Raw genomic sequence first — 12,629 nt, 5'->3', positions numbered from 1 at the left:
ACCAAGTTCGGCGGGTTTCTCTCATAATTCGTCCAAGGTCACCTAGACTGGAACCCTCTGGTTCCGTGACACGTCCTAAGTCAGTAGGAGTTGGTCCAACTGGTGCTGTAGCACGCTCGAGGGTATGACCTCCAGGTGTTACATCTGCAGTTCGTGAACCCGGAGCTGTGATACGTGCAAAAACATTTGAAGCAAAACCTTCAGGTGTTTCCGTAGTAGTAACACGTGAAGTAGGTGTAGGGGTTCCCGTCGGCCCCTCAGGAAATTGACTCATATCGTACAACGGAACGGAACCAAAATTTACTGCTGTTCTAACAAAAGCACGGGTGGCGCAAATGAACAAACACGGATCTACTCCCCTTGACAGGTCTTAGATCCAATGAGTCTACAGGGTAGGATACGGATAACAACCAATACGATATATGACCAACTTCCCAAAGTCCAGTGACGTAAACCTGCAAAACCAACACCGTGAGCTCGTTACGAGAAGGACAAGAGGGGGGGGGGTCTTCCCGTAACGAGCTCACGGTGTTGGTTTTGCAGGTTTACGTCACTGGACTTTGGAAAGTTGGTCTTATATCGTATTGGTTGTTATCCGTATCCTACTATTTGGACTCATTGCATCTAAGACCCGTCAAGGAGAGTAGATCCGTGTTTCTCATAATATGTCCAGATTATCAAGATTTAAAGAATGTACAAACTATATAAATATAACGAATAACAACGATGTATCCAAACCATTACCCGATAGGTATTACATAGCCTTCTATTTTCCACAACATTCCATCACATGTGACTCGTTATTTGAATATAGATGGATCTCTATATGGTGGTCACTGGTCAATACATATTGAAACAAAATAACTGTGGATGGTATTTTTGTAAATAGTATATAAGAAAAGACATACTGTAATAATAATTATTAATAAAAATAAAAATAGAAAAGTACAGAACCTGGGCATGATTTGTTTGGAATAATTCCCCACCAGTAGTACTCATCCAACAATCATTCATTCTATCTATTTTTTTTAACGATCAAACGTTGCATTATACAATAATCGAACCATACTCAAAACAAGAACTTTAATAATGATAATAACCTGATAACTAATGCGAACTTTATATCCTATTACATATAAGTTAGTTAATAATAACATCTACACATTTAATCTAACGGCTGTATGTTAAGTTGTTAACGTATTAAGTATTACGAGTATAAAATAAATTCTTATTAAATTCTTGGAGCACGATGATATATGCGAGTATAATACATTTTTTGTGCCAAACAACCTAACATTTATGTTTTGAGTGACCTTTTTATTTATTTATCATTTGTGACATGTATATATATTACACAAGTTGGCATCATATTATCATAAATCTTCAAAGATATCGAGTTAAACTCAAATGCAACTTAGGCTACTTTAACCAAGCTCGAACTTAGCTCTATATAGGATATCTAAATCTTCTTTGTTTAAAATATAGGGTACTTTAATCAAGCTCGAACTTAGCTCTACAATAAATAATCATCACAAATGAAGATGAAGTGGTTTCTGTAACACATTATGCCTCTTATATGAATTATTAAACCCGTTATAAACGTGATAAAAACAAATAAATAAAATACAAATTTGTAATTATTGGTATAAGATATTTGATTATTTTCCCTATTAGCTTTAACACCATTTTTAGAAATCATATGGTTTTTTTATCCTTAACTTGCATTACATTGTGGTAATTTTGTACATTATATGTTTCTTGCAAATTAGCCTTTATATAGTCCACTTTTCTCATGTGAGTGGGGTCCAATTTCCTCAGAGAGAAATGGGCCCAGTAATGAGGTTTATTCTGCAGTGCTACCTTACAACTTTGACCACTACTTTGGGGTTGTTACAAGATCAAATCAATTCAAGGACATTTCCTCTATTCTCTCTTTTGAATCACTATCTTTTCAACCAATAACAAAACATAAATCAATAAATGCTACATTTTTTTAAATAACTTATTTACAGACAACGTGTCAAACTCTCAAGATAATTACTTATGTTTTAACATTTGATCAACAATTTCTCAGCAGTAACATAGGGATTAAAACTACATGAAAAAGAATCTTAATGCTTAGATTTTATTTAATGGCAATTGTTGCACTCATAATCTATACTACACTAATAATATACGTGTTTATTCAGGTTTGAATAAACAGAAAAGATGACCTTCATAGTGTCTATACTCGATAGACGCATACTCTAGTTTCACTCATGGACACATCATTTTACCTAGGTCCGTCCAAACTGCTCATCGCTCGAACTCGTTCGCCGCTCGTTCGGAAATTGCTCGAAAAATGCTCGCTCGTTTTTTCGCTCGATTGAAAACGAGCAGCTCTGCTCGGTTCGATTTGTAAACGAGCCAAGCAACGAGCAAAGGCCTGCTCGGTTCGGTTCGAATATTTTTAATTTATTTTATATATAATTATATATGAAAAAATATATAAATATATAGACAAAACACATAAATATAATCTTACAATTAAATTTTTCATATTCCGTCAACTTTATTGTTTTATTTGTTAGATTCAAGTTTTTATAATACTGGAAGTTTGTTTACATTATCATTATATCTCACTTCAAACTTATTTTTAATAAAAATTTGCAATATATTACACGTTTGTCTAAAAACTACTAATTTATTTATAAAATATATTATTTACAACCTTCAAAGATGTTTATTATTGAAAATTTTAAAGTGAAAAAGAAATAAATAATGCTCGAAATCGCTCGATGTTCGATCGAAAAATACTCGATTCGATTTTGGCTCGTTTCGGTTTTCGCTCGGTTCGAATTTCAGCCGTTCGGTTCGGTTGGAAACGAGCCAAGCAACGAGCAAGCCTTCACTCGGTTCGGCTCGGCTCGTGAACAGCCCTAAATTTTTACCTTTATGCAAGCCAAAGGAATCATTTTCAATATCTTTTATTTTGGGCTGGTTTTGGTATAAAATAAAACAAAAAAAGGAGATTTTTGAGTATTTTGATCCAGTTTTTGGTTCTTTGGTTCGGGTTCGGTTAGATTTCAAATTTTACAATTTGGGCTTGACTTTAAACGGAACAGAAAAGAAAGAAAATCAACCAAAAATAATGAACTTGAACCTAATTTTTTATATATAAAAATGATTGATTTTTTATTCTTATACATTTTGTTTAATATTTACGTTAAAGTATTTATGAAATTCATATAAAATTAAGTAGCGTTGCGTTCAACATGAGAATAAGAGACGTATCAACATGAGAATAAAATTATCTATATTTATAATTTTATATTTGTCGTTTTCTAATATTGTGAATATATAATTTTTTATATTTTAATTTAATTTACTACAAGAAAGTTTATAATATCTTAAGACTATTTTGATTTTATGTTTGGTTAAGTACATTTACGTTCATTTTTGGATGAAATATTTAATAAATCATGTACTTAATGTTTTACATTTATTCGTTTGTGTTCTATAAATGCGCCTATTTATATTCGTTTATGTTTATTTGTGTTAATTTACATTTATTGGTATATGTTCGTTTACGTTCATGAGCTGTTCATAATGGTGATTCAGGAGAAATCCAACAAAGGGATGGTTGATGTAGGTGACGATGGTGGTTGATGCATGATAGGAGAGGTTGATGATGGTGGGTGGTAATTGCCTAATCAGAAGTTAACAGGTGGTAGGAATGATAGACAGGCGACGGAGAACAAGTACAGAAAAATTAAATTAGAGTTTGATGATAAAAGAGTTTTAACAAATAAATGAGATATTATAACCCGTTTAAGCGTTATCCAGGTTTGATAAGACCCATTACTAGCAAAATTATTGTTGGATGATGAAGGTGTGTGACATATATAAACCCAAATTTTAATGACCCATTAAAAATTAACAAAGGACATCAAGTAGGGTGTCCTTTAGTTCCCTTTTCATTGATGGCTTACTAGTATCCATATCCTTAGGGATTATGTTTAATTTAGGGGAGGCAGAACCTTAGACGACCCGAACCCAACACTAAAAAACAAGTTGTGTCCGCCTAAGACGGCATATTTATTAAACAGGTCAACCAGAATATTATTTGTTTAAAAAATGTGTTGCCCTGTCGTGTAAGAGAGAGAGTATATCCAACATATAGAGTAAGAGAAAGAGTTTATACGACACAATTATTTTTGAACAATAGATAATGTGGTCTCACTTCTTTCTAATTAAATTGATTCTCTATATTAAGTTAACATTTATAAAGGTAACATATGCATTGACTAAGTTAACAGCATCAAAGTTATTATTATATTGATTCTCTACAAATGCACATGTTACTTATATGCAAGAACATAAAATGCAACAAAAAAGAACTATAGTATAATAAAATGGCATGCTTTTTTGAGGAGCCATTAATCGTGTAAAACAAAATACAAATAACTTGAAAGAAACATATAATAGTATATCGATGTAACAGTAAGAGCATTTAGTTCCTGCTTGAATCATCTTGTCAAATAAGGTGGCAAATAATCCTACTATAATCACAAAGGGAGTAAAAAACATGACAGCAACAAACAAATACAAATATAATGAAGCAACATAAGAACAAAAATCAGAGTTAATTTCTATTTTAACTACATTGGTTTGTTAGATTAAAGCATATATAACACAGCTAGCTAGCTATTTAGCATTTTGATGTATGAATAAAATAAGTAACTAGAACCTTGGCTTAATGTAGCATAGTCAAATCACCCTATGACAGATCAGGAAAAAAAAAAGTCAACTATCAGGCAGTTCAGAATTTCAACATCTACTTCATGTAAGACTGCAGTTGGACTTCAAAAAATAAAACAACATAATACTTAATATCCTCCATTAAAAAGCTTGTATTCAATTTCTTTTTACAATGCCAATTTCCCAAAAGAAAATAGTTAAGTGTAAAGAACTTTGAGATTGTACTCACCAAATATTGACAGGGTGGAAATTGCACCAATTGGCTTTTGACTTGCATTGTAAATGGCAGACATCAAATCTCTGACTTTGGACTACTTGGTTTCCACATGTAACCTAACAATAACCGCGGTTTGCAATCATCAACGAAAATAAACTATTTTGATAAAAATAAACTATACAACATCTACACCATGGGATTGCATCACATTTACTTAAAAATGGTCTTTAAGAACAGAGGTGGCTACTTTGTAACCGTTGCGATCAACCTCCAACACACTCGTCACTTGAGATATGCTTTTTGAGCATAACAACGCAACATATGACATGTAAATATGTTAAAATGTCTCAAATTGAACACCAACCTTGAGAAGGGTATCGGTCTTAGTTTGTTCAACTGTAACATTTAACGAATGGGACATCTTCTTCGGTCTTCTCAGCAACACATAACTGCAATGAAGATTGAAGAATAAATTACGCTAAAACATGTGAAGCCGAATGATGATCCTTTTAACAAAAGAAAATCAAAAGATTTCTACGTTTTCTACTAATGATACCTGATTAAGGTCAAATAAGTCTTTCACTGTATTCAACTTTGCATCTTTTGAGATTACATAATGATCTATACATATTACTTTCACAGCCCACAACTAAAATCAACTTTTGGATTGAAAGATCACATATTTGAAAAGATGGAAGCAAAGGTATCAACTTTTCATTGGTATGTTGTAAGAAAAAACTTTTAACCCATTGGCACGGAACAATCTTTTGGCAAACTTCTTTACACCAGCCGAAAACTTAACGTTAAATGGCCCGTTAACAAACTCAACAGCCTTGGTGATCTCATTTGCTTTAATAAATCCCTTCAACATTATCTTATATGTAACCTCATCAGGACGACAACCATTCGCTTCCATTTCGATAAACAATGTATTTGCTTTATCAATTTCACCCATTTTACAGAACCCATCAATCATAATATTATATGTACGGACATTACGCCGCAAGCCTCTAGCAGAAAGACTCAAAAAGATCCCATACGCATCAACCGTTTTCCCAGATTTGCACAAACCATCAATCATGCAATTGCAAGTGACAATATCAGGAACAATACCATCATCATCCATCGTGTTAAACATATTCAGCGCTTCATCTAGCTTCCCGTTTTTACAAAGGGCGTCTAATATAGTATTAAAAGTGAAAATATCTTGATTCAAACCACGCGATTTCATTTCTATAAACAATGTATTTGCTTTATCAACTTCACCAACTTTACAGAAGCCATCAATCATAATATTATATGTACGAACATTAGGCTGCAAGCCTCTAGCAGAAAGACTCAAAAAGATCCCATACGCATCATTCGTTTCTCCAAATTTGCACAAACCATCAATCATGCAATTGCACGTGACAATATCAGGAACAACACCATCATCATCCATCACGTTAAACATATTCAGCGCTTCATCTAGCTTCCCATTTTTACAAAGGGCATCTAACATAGTATTGAAAGTAAAAATATCTTGACTCAAACCACGTGATTTCATTTCAGAAGAAAGCGTACCAGCCTCCTCAAGTCGGCCCGCGTGAATCAAACCACTAATTAAAGTGTTGTATGTAACTAGGTTAGAATCGATACCATTCTTCGACATTTTACGAAACATATTCATAGCTTCATCTATTATTTCATTTTCACAGTACCCTTTGATTAAGATGTTGTAACTCATAACTGCAGGCGTGCAACCATGGTCAACCATAGAGTCAAACAACTTCAGGGCTTCATCTAGTTTCCTATTCTTGAAAGGGCGTCTAATAGTGTATTGTAAGTAAATATATCTGGATTAAAACCATGAGATTTCATTTCATTACGAAGCAAAAGTGCGTCCTCAAGTTGGTTCACGAGACACAAACCAAGTATAAGAGTGTTGTATGTAACAATACTAGGAACAATATCTTCCTTACTCATTTCATGAAAAACACTTAACACTTCGTCTATTTGTTTGCTTTCAGCGTACCCTTTGATCAAGATGTTGTAACTGATAACCGAATGACAGTAATCTCGGTCAACCATGGAGTCAAACAACTTCCTAGCAACATCCAGCTTCCCAAGTAAGCAGTAACCGCCAATAAGTGAATTATACGTCACGGTATTCGGCATCGCACCTCTTTGAATCATCAACGACAACAAACTTTCCGCTTCGATCACCCTCCCTTCTATACACAACGCATCCATTAAAACCGTAAATGTGTGCACATTCGGTGAAATATTCTGCGCATGCATTTCACTCAACAACTCGAGCGCCTCGTCCCACGAGCGCGCACTAAACAAACCACTAATCAAGCACGTGTACGTCACAACATTAGGCAACACACCCTTTTCCTTCATTTCACCGAAAAACTTCAACGCCTCCGAAAACCGTTCACTCTTACACAAACTATCAATAACATTACTATACTGAATAATCCTGGGCGGACAAGTCGACATTTCCATCTTCTTAATCAAAACAACTGCCGCACGCGTATCACCCGACTTACAAAGCCCATTAATCAACGTCCCGTACGTCACAACACTCGGTTTAAACCCGACTTCCATAACCCGATCAAACAACTTAATCGCTTGACGCAGCTTATTATCATCACATAATCCCCTAATCAACGTATTGAAAGTAGCACTATCGGTTGGGTACCCGAGCTTAACGGCTTTCGCCAACACGGCAAACCCAAACTCTGACTTTTTTCAAATGACAGAAACAGTTAATTGCAATGTTGAAGATGTAAATAGTGGGTTGGACAACAGGGTTGACTCCCAAAAAGTCAAACTGTTTAATTAAAGCAATTGCAGAGGCGTAATGTTTGATATTAACAATAAAGGTTAAGGCTTTAGTGAATTGTGGAATTGGGGGTACTGGGTTTGAATAAGTCATACGATTAAAGCTATTAACAGCATCTTCTAGGGTTTTGGGTTTTGTGATATTATTGAGTTTGCGATAATTGGAATGAATGGATTGAAAGTAGGTACGACTGAGATTGAAGAACTTACGGGACACGTGGACGGCAAGGTGAGTTCGAAGTGGATGGTTTAATGGCGTCATTGTTGTCGTAATGTCATTGTTTGTAAAACCCTAGTTACAGCGGATTGTGGGTTTTGAGTTGATTTAAGTTTGTCGATTTAATCGGGTAAATGGGTCGGTCAAGGTGTCGTGAACAGGCCGGTTCGTGAATCGTGACGAGTTGATCCGGGTCTGGTTTGATTGGCACATTTTATTCGGCCTTTTTATTCAATTTTATTTTTAGATTTAAAACCTTTTTGTTTAAAAATTAAAGGAGTATTTCGATTTAATTTTTGTCGATGAGCTTGTTATGCAGTGGTAAGATGTTTTATCACTTTTATGTGATCCAGGTTTGATTCATGTTTCAATCATTTAGTTTTGACGGCATCGGTCAATGATGTGAGACTAGACGAGTATGTAGTGTTAACTAGTTGGATCCTCGAATTGAATGAGTTTTATTTCACTGCACTGACGTGCCTTCGGGCGAGTGTACACAAGCGTTGGCTTTAGATGAGGGTTTTTCTCGAATCGGAAGACGAGTGTATCCCGATATGATAAATTTAGTCCGTAGCACATTTAGATGATTCGTTGGCTATTCAAAAAAAAGTTTAACTTTGCTTTAAATATACTTTACGTTTAGTATTATTATATTTGTTTAACAACTTTGTAAAAAATATTTATGAATTTCGGCTATAAGGCCGGGTGTTGTTGAATGTTGAGGGTTCAAAGGGGGTGGCGTAGTGTAATTTATAATGATAATGACGTGACGCTTTAACTAGCCCATTCTAGCCCATTTTATATGGTTCATCCCAAATCGGAAAACTATATTCAAGTGAGACACCATTAAAAAGAATTCCCGGGTTCAACCTGTTTGTGACCTGAACTCGTTTGCTCCAAACGCAACCCCGTTTAACTTCACATCAAGTCATATCCTGTTATCGGGACATCTTATAAAGTTCTGGCTCTAATCGAACTAAAACCCCAAATGCAACCGTTTGATCGATAATTAATTCTTATGATGGGTGGGGGTTGAAAAAGGCACCAGACAAGAAGCCGAAGCTAAAAGCAAATATTTCACGAGATGTTCATAGGATTGGTTTAATATTCAACAAACATAAGTATATGCATGATGCATGTGAGTTTAATGCACTACCTATTCAATTTATTCTGGTGGTACTTCACTCTTAACTACTTTTCACAACTTTCATATATCTCCATCACATGATGCAACCTAATTAAAAACCGGCCTAGTTCCTCACTCTCAAATAAATTCCTCGTTTAATCTTGTATTGGTATACATTTATCATTAATATAAAAATATATAAGTTGTATTTGTTGCGGGTATACGTATTAACGTGTTAAGCTAGATTACGAGTATATGTGCTAATGTATTAAGCGATTAAATACTCGCCTTTTTTATGGCATTGATTATCCTACACATAGACCAACACGCCGTTACTCTAACTGCTTGAACATGCCCGGCCTTATTAGTTAAGTTCCTAGTATACCTTTTACATATATTCACAATGAGTTTTGAAGGGTTAATCCTAATAGTTTATAAGTGAAAGGGCTAAATGGTTAAACCGAGAAAGAAGAAAGTTCAAGACTACGAGTCATAGTTGGTTGAGGTTTTCGGTTTAGTATAAATAGATTAATAAGAGTTAATAATTTATGTGTGGTCAGTTTTTCAATTATATTATAATAAAGAAAAGAGTCGAACGAGTTGTTTAAAATTGTGTTCTCATGTTTGAATATTGGGTCTGATTTCCAACAAGCTTGTCATTATTAATTATTAGCACTGTTTACAATTGATAAACCTCAGCTATTATTCTATTAATAATTGTTTTTATTATTGTTGTTATTGTAACACAAATTTAATTTTAGATCAACTGTCCACCAATATTTGAATTACGCTGCATCATTGATGGTACTTCTTTACAACTGTGCTAGCTAAAAGTTACATACATTTTATAATATTATTAAAGTTTAGAAAAGATGATCACTATATAAATAATCGATTACCTACGTACATTTCACATCATGATCATACATAGTATTACCAGCCAATAGTTTCAACAAAACACTTCATGGCTGTTTCTACATTTTATGGTCTTTCATTCACCTTAATCTTATTTGTTTCGGTACTAGTAACTACTTTCCCTAGTGTTGCAGCTCGAGCGTTTTTTGTGTTTGGAGACTAGTTAGTTGACAACGGAAACAACTATTTAGTTACATCTGCTCGGGCTGACTCGCCTCCTTATGGCATTGATTATCCCACACATAGACCAACGGGCCGTTTCTCTAACGGCTACAACATGCCCGACCTTATCAGTTAAGTTCCTAAAATACCCTTTTACATATTTTCACAATTTAAATAATGAAAAGAACATGTACAAATATTTATATGGCTCTTACAGTTCTCTTATATTGAATTTTCTAAGTCAGCGTATGAACGCGGAACCCACATTGCCGTACTTGAGCCCAGAACTAAGGGGCCATAGACTACTCGTTGGCGCTAACTTTGCTTCAGCGGGGATTGGAATACTTAATGACACCGGAGTCCAATTCGTATAATCTTTTCCAACTTACATTTTATGTTCTACCATGAACCTAAATTTTTTTTTTATAACACATGTATTGAATTAGACCGAATAAGAAACGTTGTGTTTCGCGAGAGATTAGGGGTGGCGAACATAGCAGACAAGATAAAAGAGTGGAGATTGAGATGGTTTGGACATGTAAAGAGAAGACAGACGACGAATCCTATTAGATCCGTAGAAAACATTACTATAGAGGGGAGGAGGGGTAGAGGACGACCGAAATTGACTTGGGATGAGAGGATTAGGCATGATTTGATAGACCTAAACCTCTCCGAGGACATGGTTGAGGATAGGAATTTGTGGAGAAGTAGAATTAAAGTTAAGGATTTTTAGAGAGAATTGAATACCTTAGGGCTTAGACTTAACTTATTTAGGTCACATACCATAATGGTATTTCCCTTACATATATTATTATTATTATAATTATTATTAGCTTTTATATAGCTGTTAAACTATGATCTTATTATTAATATTATTATTATTAGTAGTAGTTTTTATATAACTGTTAAACTTTGATTTCCTTTATTTTGCTTCATACACATGTACTTAGAGCCGAGGGTCTCTCTGGAAGCCACCTCTTTATTCCTTTGGATAGAGGTACGGTGTGCCTACATCCCACCCTCCCCAGACCCTACTTGTAGCTTTGCTGTCGGTGGGATTTTACTGGGCATGATTGATTGATTGACATGTATTGAATTACCAATGTTTTCAGATAAATATAATCTGGATGCCATTGCAATTAGAATACTTTAGAGAGTACCAACAACGAGTAAGTGGGCTCATAGGAGCGAGCCAGACCAAAAAGCTCGTAAAAACGCCCTTGTTCTCATGACGCTTGGTGGAAACGACTTTGTCAATAACTACTATCTGATCCCCAACTCGGCCCGTTCTCAACAATACTCCCTCCCTAACTATGTCCGTTTTATCATATCCGAATACAAAAAGATCCTAACGGTATGCACATAAACATATATATAAATATATGCTCATTTGTAATATTAGTTTTCTTAAACAATAAGCCTTATATATCTTGATTGCAGAAATTGTATAATTTGGGAGCCCGTCGGGTTCTTGTGACAGGAACCGGCCCGTTAGGGTGTGTCCCAGCTGAGCTAGCCCAACGCAGCCGAAATGGTGAATGTGCAGCTGAACTTCAACAGGCTGCAGAGTTATTTAACCCGCAACTATATCAAATGCTAAATGATCTCAACAACAAAATAGGCAGTCATGTATTTATAGCCGTGGACTCCAAGAAAATGCACTCGAACTTCATTACTGATCCGAGAGCTTTCGATAAATACCCCATTTGGCCATTTCTGATTAATAACTATATATTATACACTTTGCGGTTGCATTTTAACTCAAGATGGTTCGGTTAACTTGCGCAGGATTTCTGTCGTTGAAGATAGCATGTTGTGGACAAGGACCATACAATGGGCTCGGTCTATGCACGCAGTTGTCGAACTTATGCCCCAATAGAGATTTGTATGCATTTTGGGACCCCTTTCATCTGTCGGAAAGAGCCAACAAGATTATCGTTGAGCAGATGATGACCGGCTCGAGTGAGTACATGTATCCGACGAATCTAAGCACCATGTTGGCCTTAGATGCTCAGAATTAATTAGTGACCATATATTTCAATCAATAAGACTCAACGTGTATGATCATCCATGCACTATAAGTTGATCTTGATTTCAGTTTTTTTATGTGTTTAATTAAACATGTTTGTGCAAATTAAATAGTTCCTGTTGAATACTTTTATTGTTTGTAAGAGAGAAAATCTCATGGGAAGATGCTAAAGACAAATGTTTCATATTCAAATTAATGATAAGCATGTATGTAATCTTCCAAGTAATTTCTGTTTATGAAATATATATAAAAGTACTTCTTTTTCCAAGTATATAGAAACTAACATAAATGTAAAAAAGGTAAAACGTCGTGACATATGAAAACATAAACACACCACCATGGTTTTAAAAAGCGCGCTTTAAAGCGCAAACCTACACAAGACGACCAAAATACA

General features: G+C 35.0%; 1 long non-coding RNA gene and 2 pseudogenes across 2 annotated transcripts; 1 reads left to right on the top strand and 2 right to left on the bottom strand.

Annotated features, from left to right (window-relative positions):
* Positions 1–4,658: 4,658 nt before the first annotated feature.
* On the bottom strand, positions 4,659–5,681 carry LOC143587695 (uncharacterized). Its single transcript, XR_013144945.1, has 3 exons — positions 5,592–5,681; positions 5,322–5,388; positions 4,659–5,073 (listed from the first exon to the last, which is right to left on the bottom strand). It is a non-coding gene; the product is annotated as an uncharacterized LOC143587695 (long non-coding RNA).
* Positions 5,682–5,702: 21 nt separating this feature from the next.
* On the bottom strand, positions 5,703–8,198 carry LOC143587693 (uncharacterized; annotated as a pseudogene).
* A 1,737-nt stretch (positions 8,199–9,935) lies between these two features.
* On the top strand, positions 9,936–12,369 carry LOC143587694 (GDSL esterase/lipase At5g33370-like; annotated as a pseudogene). The gene is made up of 5 exons (XR_013144944.1): positions 9,936–10,342; positions 10,452–10,574; positions 11,319–11,560; positions 11,647–11,898; positions 11,994–12,369. The product of XR_013144944.1 is annotated as a GDSL esterase/lipase At5g33370-like (transcript).
* Positions 12,370–12,629: the final 260 nt, after the last annotated feature.

This window comes from Bidens hawaiensis, unplaced genomic scaffold (genome assembly GCF_021521415.1).
Source record: "Bidens hawaiensis isolate Kalapana, Puna unplaced genomic scaffold, B.hawaiensis_p1.1 tig00035838_1, whole genome shotgun sequence".
NCBI lineage: Eukaryota > Viridiplantae > Streptophyta > Magnoliopsida > Asterales > Asteraceae > Bidens > Bidens hawaiensis.
The sequence above is the reverse complement of the archived record's forward strand: the minus strand, read 5'-3'. Positions and strand labels throughout refer to the sequence as shown.